Source organism: Mus pahari, chromosome 4 (assembly GCF_900095145.1).
Source record: "Mus pahari chromosome 4, PAHARI_EIJ_v1.1, whole genome shotgun sequence".
In the NCBI taxonomy this organism is placed as follows: domain Eukaryota; kingdom Metazoa; phylum Chordata; class Mammalia; order Rodentia; family Muridae; genus Mus; species Mus pahari.
Genome location: NC_034593.1, coordinates 65719682 through 65726813, shown reverse-complemented (window position 1 = coordinate 65726813; position 7132 = coordinate 65719682).

The window sequence follows — 7132 nt, the reverse complement described above, 5'->3', positions numbered from 1 at the left end:
GAAAAATGACAGCATTTTCAACAAATGGTGCTGGCACAACTGGCAGTTATCATGTAGAAGAATGAGAATTCACCCATTCTTATCTCCTTGTAGAATAATGCTTTTAAAACCTATAGTGTATGAGGAGTCTCTCACACTCCAATAACTAGCAACCTTAATGAAGGTTTTCCATGAATAGCACTAGAGACCTTACTAGATAAACTATGTGAGGGAACCTTGATAAAACCATGAGTAGTAACATCATTAATACACGTAAAGTAAATATATATTCATGTTTTGCTATGACTTTTCCAAACATGTTTAGGTAAATTTATTGTTCTTCCCTCCTTCTTTCTCTGTTTCAACCTCCCTTTCCTGATACAGTCTTATTTTGTTCCATCAAATGGCTATGTTCTCTTGGACACATTTTGAATCTTATTTGAGACATACTATTTGTCCTTCAGAACAACCTAAAAGTGATATTTTGTATGCTCTAATTAGATCTTTATTCATATAATATAGTCTATACTTTTCAGTATAGAATACATGTGGCTTTTAAGGATTTAAATGTAAGAAATCCTAACTGTGATTCCACGTCACTGGAAAGACAAGAATATTGAAACAATGATATAAAACATTTTATGTCCAAGTACTTATATTGTATTGAAATAATTTACATGCAAAATATAAGCATATTTAAAATACATTTTATTTTCATGTTATCACAAGAAAATATAAATTTACATAAATGGCTGACCTTACATTTCCATAACACAGTAATACATTAATTTGATGTCTTACACAATAGAAATTATTATGTAAATCAACTTGAGATTTCATGTAAGTTGTCAATGTAAAACTTAATTAATGTAAATACTTAATGTATTAAAATAAAAATACAAGAAAATTTATGTCAGTTATGACAGTTTTTCAAAAGTATATGAATATTATAATGAACATAGACTATTAAAAATTTTACAGAATTGTAATTGTCACCAAAAGAACTTGCTGCTAAATTTTGAGGCCTGTTAAATATTCAGTCCTGGGACATCATTGTAAATTAGACAATAAAGTCCAAAATGATGTCTCCTAATGTCAATACACATGTCCTAATGCACAAAATAAATAAATGATTGCTATTAAATTAATACAACAGGAGAACATACACCAAGAGTGAACAGAAAATAAATGGAATGCAGCATCTACTCTTAATAGATTTATAATAAAATTCTGAACCATCATCAAGTAAATACTGGAAATTTAAAATTAAATTAAAACAAGAGACTTTTTTTTCACTAACACCCAACCATTTTTGTATCTTATCATATCTGATTTGGTAGCTAGTTATGGTCTCTTGATAATTAGTTGATAATGTAAATCATCTCTATTCCAAATTATAGACACAATTGGGGACTGTATCTCCTAGCCAGTGGGGCATCCCCAAAGTCTACACTCACAGAATTAGAACTAATTTCAAATCAAGAGCTAAAGAAGAAAATAAGACTCCCCATGGTCTTCCTCCCCACCTTCCTTGGCTTCAGCCCCAGAATTCCATTCCTGGGAATGGATCCCAGTGGCCCCAAGGTAAGGACTATCTGTGGGCAACACAATAAATTGAAGCACATTGAATAAAGTCAGCATGCCATTAGATTGCATATTGCCTGCAGAAATTGCAAGTTTTACTGATTTACATTTTAATTTGGATCCTTTTAGTCCCAAAGCACACACACAGTTCCTGTTAAGAATTTCGACTTAGCAAAGGGGTATTTCTAAAAGCTTCAGATAACAAGAGACAGGATGTTTAAACATTATGGTTCTGCTGATCATTATTTATGTAGTCCTTGAGGGAAACATGATGGAGCTAATGCAAGTCATAAATGAAGGCTTTCATTGGATATTTGTGGAATAGTTTTACATTTAAAAAACTTAAATATAATCTTATACATGATCACATCAAGTTTTATGACATTCTATTGTGAGTATATTGCATCCTCTAAAATAGATATATCAACACTGAGGGATGTTTAAGCCTTCCTTATTCTCTATTTTATCTCAATCTCAGCACTACACTCACATTTAATTCATTCAATTATAGCTTTTCTTTATTATAAAGTGAAGGAATAGAACTTATTGTTTAGGAAGTAGGTACAATTTTGACCACCATATACTCCCAAAAATGTAAAATGTAAGTTATATTAAAAAGTTCAAGAACAGTGTGGTCCCTGTCCTAAATGAAGGAGAATAGGTATGAAAGTTACGAAAAGAGAGGAGAGAGAAAATATGAGAAAGGGTTTATATTAGAGAGATAAAAAAGAAAAGGAAGGAAGATATTAAGAAAATTAATCGTTTGTTTTCTATAGGCCTATATTTCTTTTATTCTTGAATTCAGGAAATCAGGCTGCCTTGGAGGGCCTTTGTCAGGGGTACTATGTTACTTGATAACTTAGCTGAATGATTTCTGTACCCAGAAGTAAAAAAAAAATAAAAAATTATTCATGACACAAATTTGGGTCCATTGTGTATGAAGCTTACAAATAAGTCCAAATATATTTGTATAGTACATATTATTTGTGGATTAGAATCCTCTTAACTGAATATGATTAGCTTTATCTTATTTTTTAATAATTTATTAAATAATCTCCAAAAGACCATTAACTAAATGCGAATAATTTTCCTTAAATGGCACATGGTAAATTGATCAGTATGCCACTTTTCAGTAAACAAGTAAAATGGAAAAAAAAAATCCAATCACTGGGTTTCTAATTATACTGGAAAAAAAAACAAGTAAACAAAGCTAATTTCTACTTTGTAGTTATGATGATGTTTTACTTTCATTTTTCTATGACAAAACTGCATGACCAAGGCAAATTATAAAGAATTTAACTGGCCTTCCAGATACAGAGGGTTAGAGTCCATGATGATGGAACAAAGGCATGGTAGCAGGGACAGCTGAGAGTTCACATCGTGATCTGAAAGTAAGAGTCAGAGAGAGAACTCTGAGAGTGGTGAGTTATTGAGCCCTCAGAGTTCACCCCTGTGACACACCTCCACCAAGGCTAGCCGTCTGGGTCCTTCTCTAACAGTTCTACCATTTGGGAACCAATATTAAAAATATATAAGCCTAGGAGAGCCATTATTCAAGCTACCACAGATAGTACCAGTCAAAAGAGTATATCACTGCTTGAGGGAAGTTTGACAGGAACTGGACTCAGTTATCTGAGCACCATTTCTTTTTTTTATTAGATATTTATTTCATTTACATTTCAAATGCTATCCACAAAGCCCCCCTATACCTTCCCCCTGCCCTGCTCCCCAACCCACCCACTCATGCTTCCTGACCCTGGCATTCCCCTGTACTGGGGATATGATCTTCGCTAAAGTGAACTTTAAGCATTACTGTAATAGATACACATGTTTCTAACTTCAGTAAAAATGTAATACTTATTTTTAAACTATTTTGTATAAGTTTTAAATTTTTGCTCATTATTAGTCTTTTGTTTCAATCCTATGCACTTTGGCAATTTATCCAACATATTTGTCCTCTAAAATAGTGTGATAATGACAGGAAAAGAACGACTGATGCATTACAGAACAATGAATAAGGAGAAATAAAATATTCTCTGGCAATTGCTAATCTGACATGCCTCCATATGCTCACTGTCATTCTTTGTCCTTGCTCTAGTTCAGTTATCTTAGTGCATTCATTCTTCAATGTTACTGTCAGAAAACATTTATATGTTCCCAAGTTCAACTCCTTACCCAAACAGGAAATAATGCCATGTCTTTGAGTGTTTCCAAAGGAACATTTTTCAATGTTTAATGCATTTTCTTCTTTATTTATATAAAATAATAACATTTATTTAGCATAATGTCATATTTTCATAATCAACTTATATGAAACTAAAAATTAATCCAAACCCTTTGCAAATATATTTCAGATTCTTATAAGTGAAGGCACCCCATTTGAGGGATGGGGTCACACACCCATCTCTAAAATTTTAACCCAGAATTGCTCCTGTCTAAAGGAAATACAGGGGCAAAGAGTGAAACTGAGACCGAAGGAAAGGCCATCCAGAGACTGCCTCACCTGGGGATCCATCCCACATGCAGATACCATGCCCAGACAGTACTGCTGATGCCAAGAAGTGGTTGCTGATAGGAGTGTGAGATAGCTGTCTCTTGAGAGGCTATGCCAGATCCTGACCAATACAGATGTGGAGGCTTATAGCCAACCATCAGACTGAGTACAGGTACCCCAATAGAAGAGGAAGGACTGAAGGAGCTGAAGGAGCTGAAGGAGCTTTATCTGGCATCAATGGTAAGGGAGGCCCTTGGTCCTATGAAGGCTTGATGCCCCAGTGTAGAGGAATGCTAGGGGAAGAGTGGGTGGGTAGGTAGGGGAGCACCATCATAGAAGCAGGGTAAGGGGGCATAGGATAGGGGATTTGCAGAGGAGAAACCAGGAAAGGTGATAACATTTGAAATGTAAATAAATAAAATATCCAATTAAAATATAATAATTTAGACATCATAAACCACTTATGTAGAAACTTTTTTTTTTTTTTTTAAACATAATACTGTTTTTACAATTTCTGCTAAGAAGGTTTTAAAACACAAAAAATAAAAATTAATTTGGGGATACATTTTTCAGAAATTAAAGAAATACGTTTTAAAAAAACAAAACAAATATATTACAGATTAGAGAAATATTTTAAATTACTAAAAAAATCTTAAACAGCATTTTTGCCTGTTTAAGTCCTAGTTTTCTCAACTATAAAATAGAGCTTGTTATATTGATAGCAATATCTTGTCCTTCCTCAAGCACTCATTAGTCTTCACAGAAGTATTTATAGGATATTGCATTACAGAAAGGGGAAAACAACGGCAAAGTCCCATCACTAATCAAGAAGCTACTTACAATTTATATCGGTTGGGAAAAGGAAATTCAACTATCTGCAGTGGTGTGTCACAGAGTATATGAAACACTCCAAGACAGGCTCATACCCAAGAGTAGTTGGCCAACACAAACAGACTTCCTGTTGTTGTTTGTTTGTGTTAGGTTTTTTTTTTTTGTTTCATTTTGTCTGGTAATTTTTTTCACCTTATTGGGGTTTATTTTGAATTTGTTATTTTTGTTCTTTGTTTGTTTTGCTTGTTTTTGAGAGAGATCCTGTAGGTGTGTAAGGAAGGCTATGGGGAGAACCTGGAAGGAGTTAGTGGAGGAAAGCATTTTCAAAATAATATATTATATTTAAAAATTAAATAAAAAACAGCAACAAAATAAAAATAAAGTCTTTACTATTAGCCTCAAGCATAACGTACTGTACTAAATCAGCTGGCATTTTGCAGTATGGAATACCATACTCAGTGCTACAATACATTAATTTACATGAAAATAATATGTATTTTTTGATATTGGCTTCATTTTTGAAATAACTAACAGAGAGAGAAGGCAATAAAATCAGTAAATGTCATTTCTGATACAAAACGAATTTAAGCATATTCCCTTCAGAGCCATGTCAACCAAACTGCTTATTTCACTGGATTGATCAAAATGCAGAATGAAATTATGTACATAAAATATTTAGCTAATGCTTGCTGTACAGACAACTCTTCATATACAATATCAGTTAAGACTAATTACCATGGTCAATATAATCATAGTGTTGAAGAAGCAGTAAAGGTTAAAAAACTAAAAAACTGCTTCTGGCCGAGAGAATTGAATCTCTGTCCTGGGTGGAGATCTAACATGACAGTTTTGGGAAGTCATTCATCTGACTAAGTGAGCACCCATAGGAAGGTGGATTCACCTTAAGGCATACTAAGGAGTTAGGCAGAATTAAGTGTTTCTTTACTAACATACTTTTACTTTCCAGAATTCCTACTCTATGCCCAGACTGTAATCCCTACAAGCCTAGAAGATATGAGCTTCACCAGAATTTGGACTGATTTTAGACTCAGAATAATGTTATGTTTTCCCCTTGATTTCAGAGGTTGATTAAACTACTATGTCAATTTTTGCTACTCAATAATATCTTTTGTTTATCACCCCTGCCTACCCTCAAAATGCGGTAACTAAGAGGTCCGACTTTCTCTCTATCTCTCCATTCTTCTTGCAGCTCCTGTAGAGATATGCAGCTTCCCTGTGCTCCATTCTTCCTTTTCTTCCTCTTTCTTCTTCCCTTTAGAATTATTAACAATATCATTATTCCTCTTTCTCTTTCTCTTCCTTCTACATTTTAATTCCTATGAAATTATCCTTGAACTTTTCTTTGAGTCTGTTCTTAAATTTTCCCTTTAAAATTTTTAACAATATCATTATTCCTCTTTCTCTTTCTCTTCCTCCTACATTTTAATTCCTATGAAATTATCCTTGAACTTCTCTTTGAGTCTGTTCTTAAATCTTTTTGTTAATGAAACTAAGAAACCTAGGATATCTGAACTTTTCCTGCGATATCTAGCAATCAACAAAGTATTCCTCCAAATTCTGGTAACAACTGTATTGCACCAGAGTGACATGAATTACATGAGGCAGTGTTCTTATATTCATAACATAGTCACAAGCAAGCATAGCAATATGTACACCAAAAGAATATGCTTCCAGGACATTATTTTCAAACCACTATTGATTCTTTTAAATATTATTGAGTTGAAAACTGGAAACAGTAATCACATTTTATGGAAGATAATACCTATGCTTAGCTGTGGCTTTCAGCTCAGACATCTCTTTCCATTTCAAGTTCTGAAGTTCATGTCACTTTTTTCTTTATTATAACCACTTGAATTAAATTAGTAGTGAAATATTTAAATAGGTTTAAAAAGCCTGAGAGTGAGTTAAGCAACTGTAATATTCCCCTGATTTGAGTGTCAATAACTTTATCTTTGTATTAAAAAGGTTTCCTGTGAAAATTAACAAAGAAATGTTCAATCTACCTGAAAAAAAAAAAGACACTTATTCTCAAAATGGTGTTCAAGTTGCACCACAGAAACAGGAAATCCCTTACTTCATTAACACACGAAAGGGAACACACAATCAACTTCTGAGAGAAAAACCTCTAATAATGTTGAATGATTCCCAGGTTCATAATTCAGTAGAAGCACAATGGAACTATAATCTACCTGTTAGAATCCCAAATAGCCACCTATCTGTAAA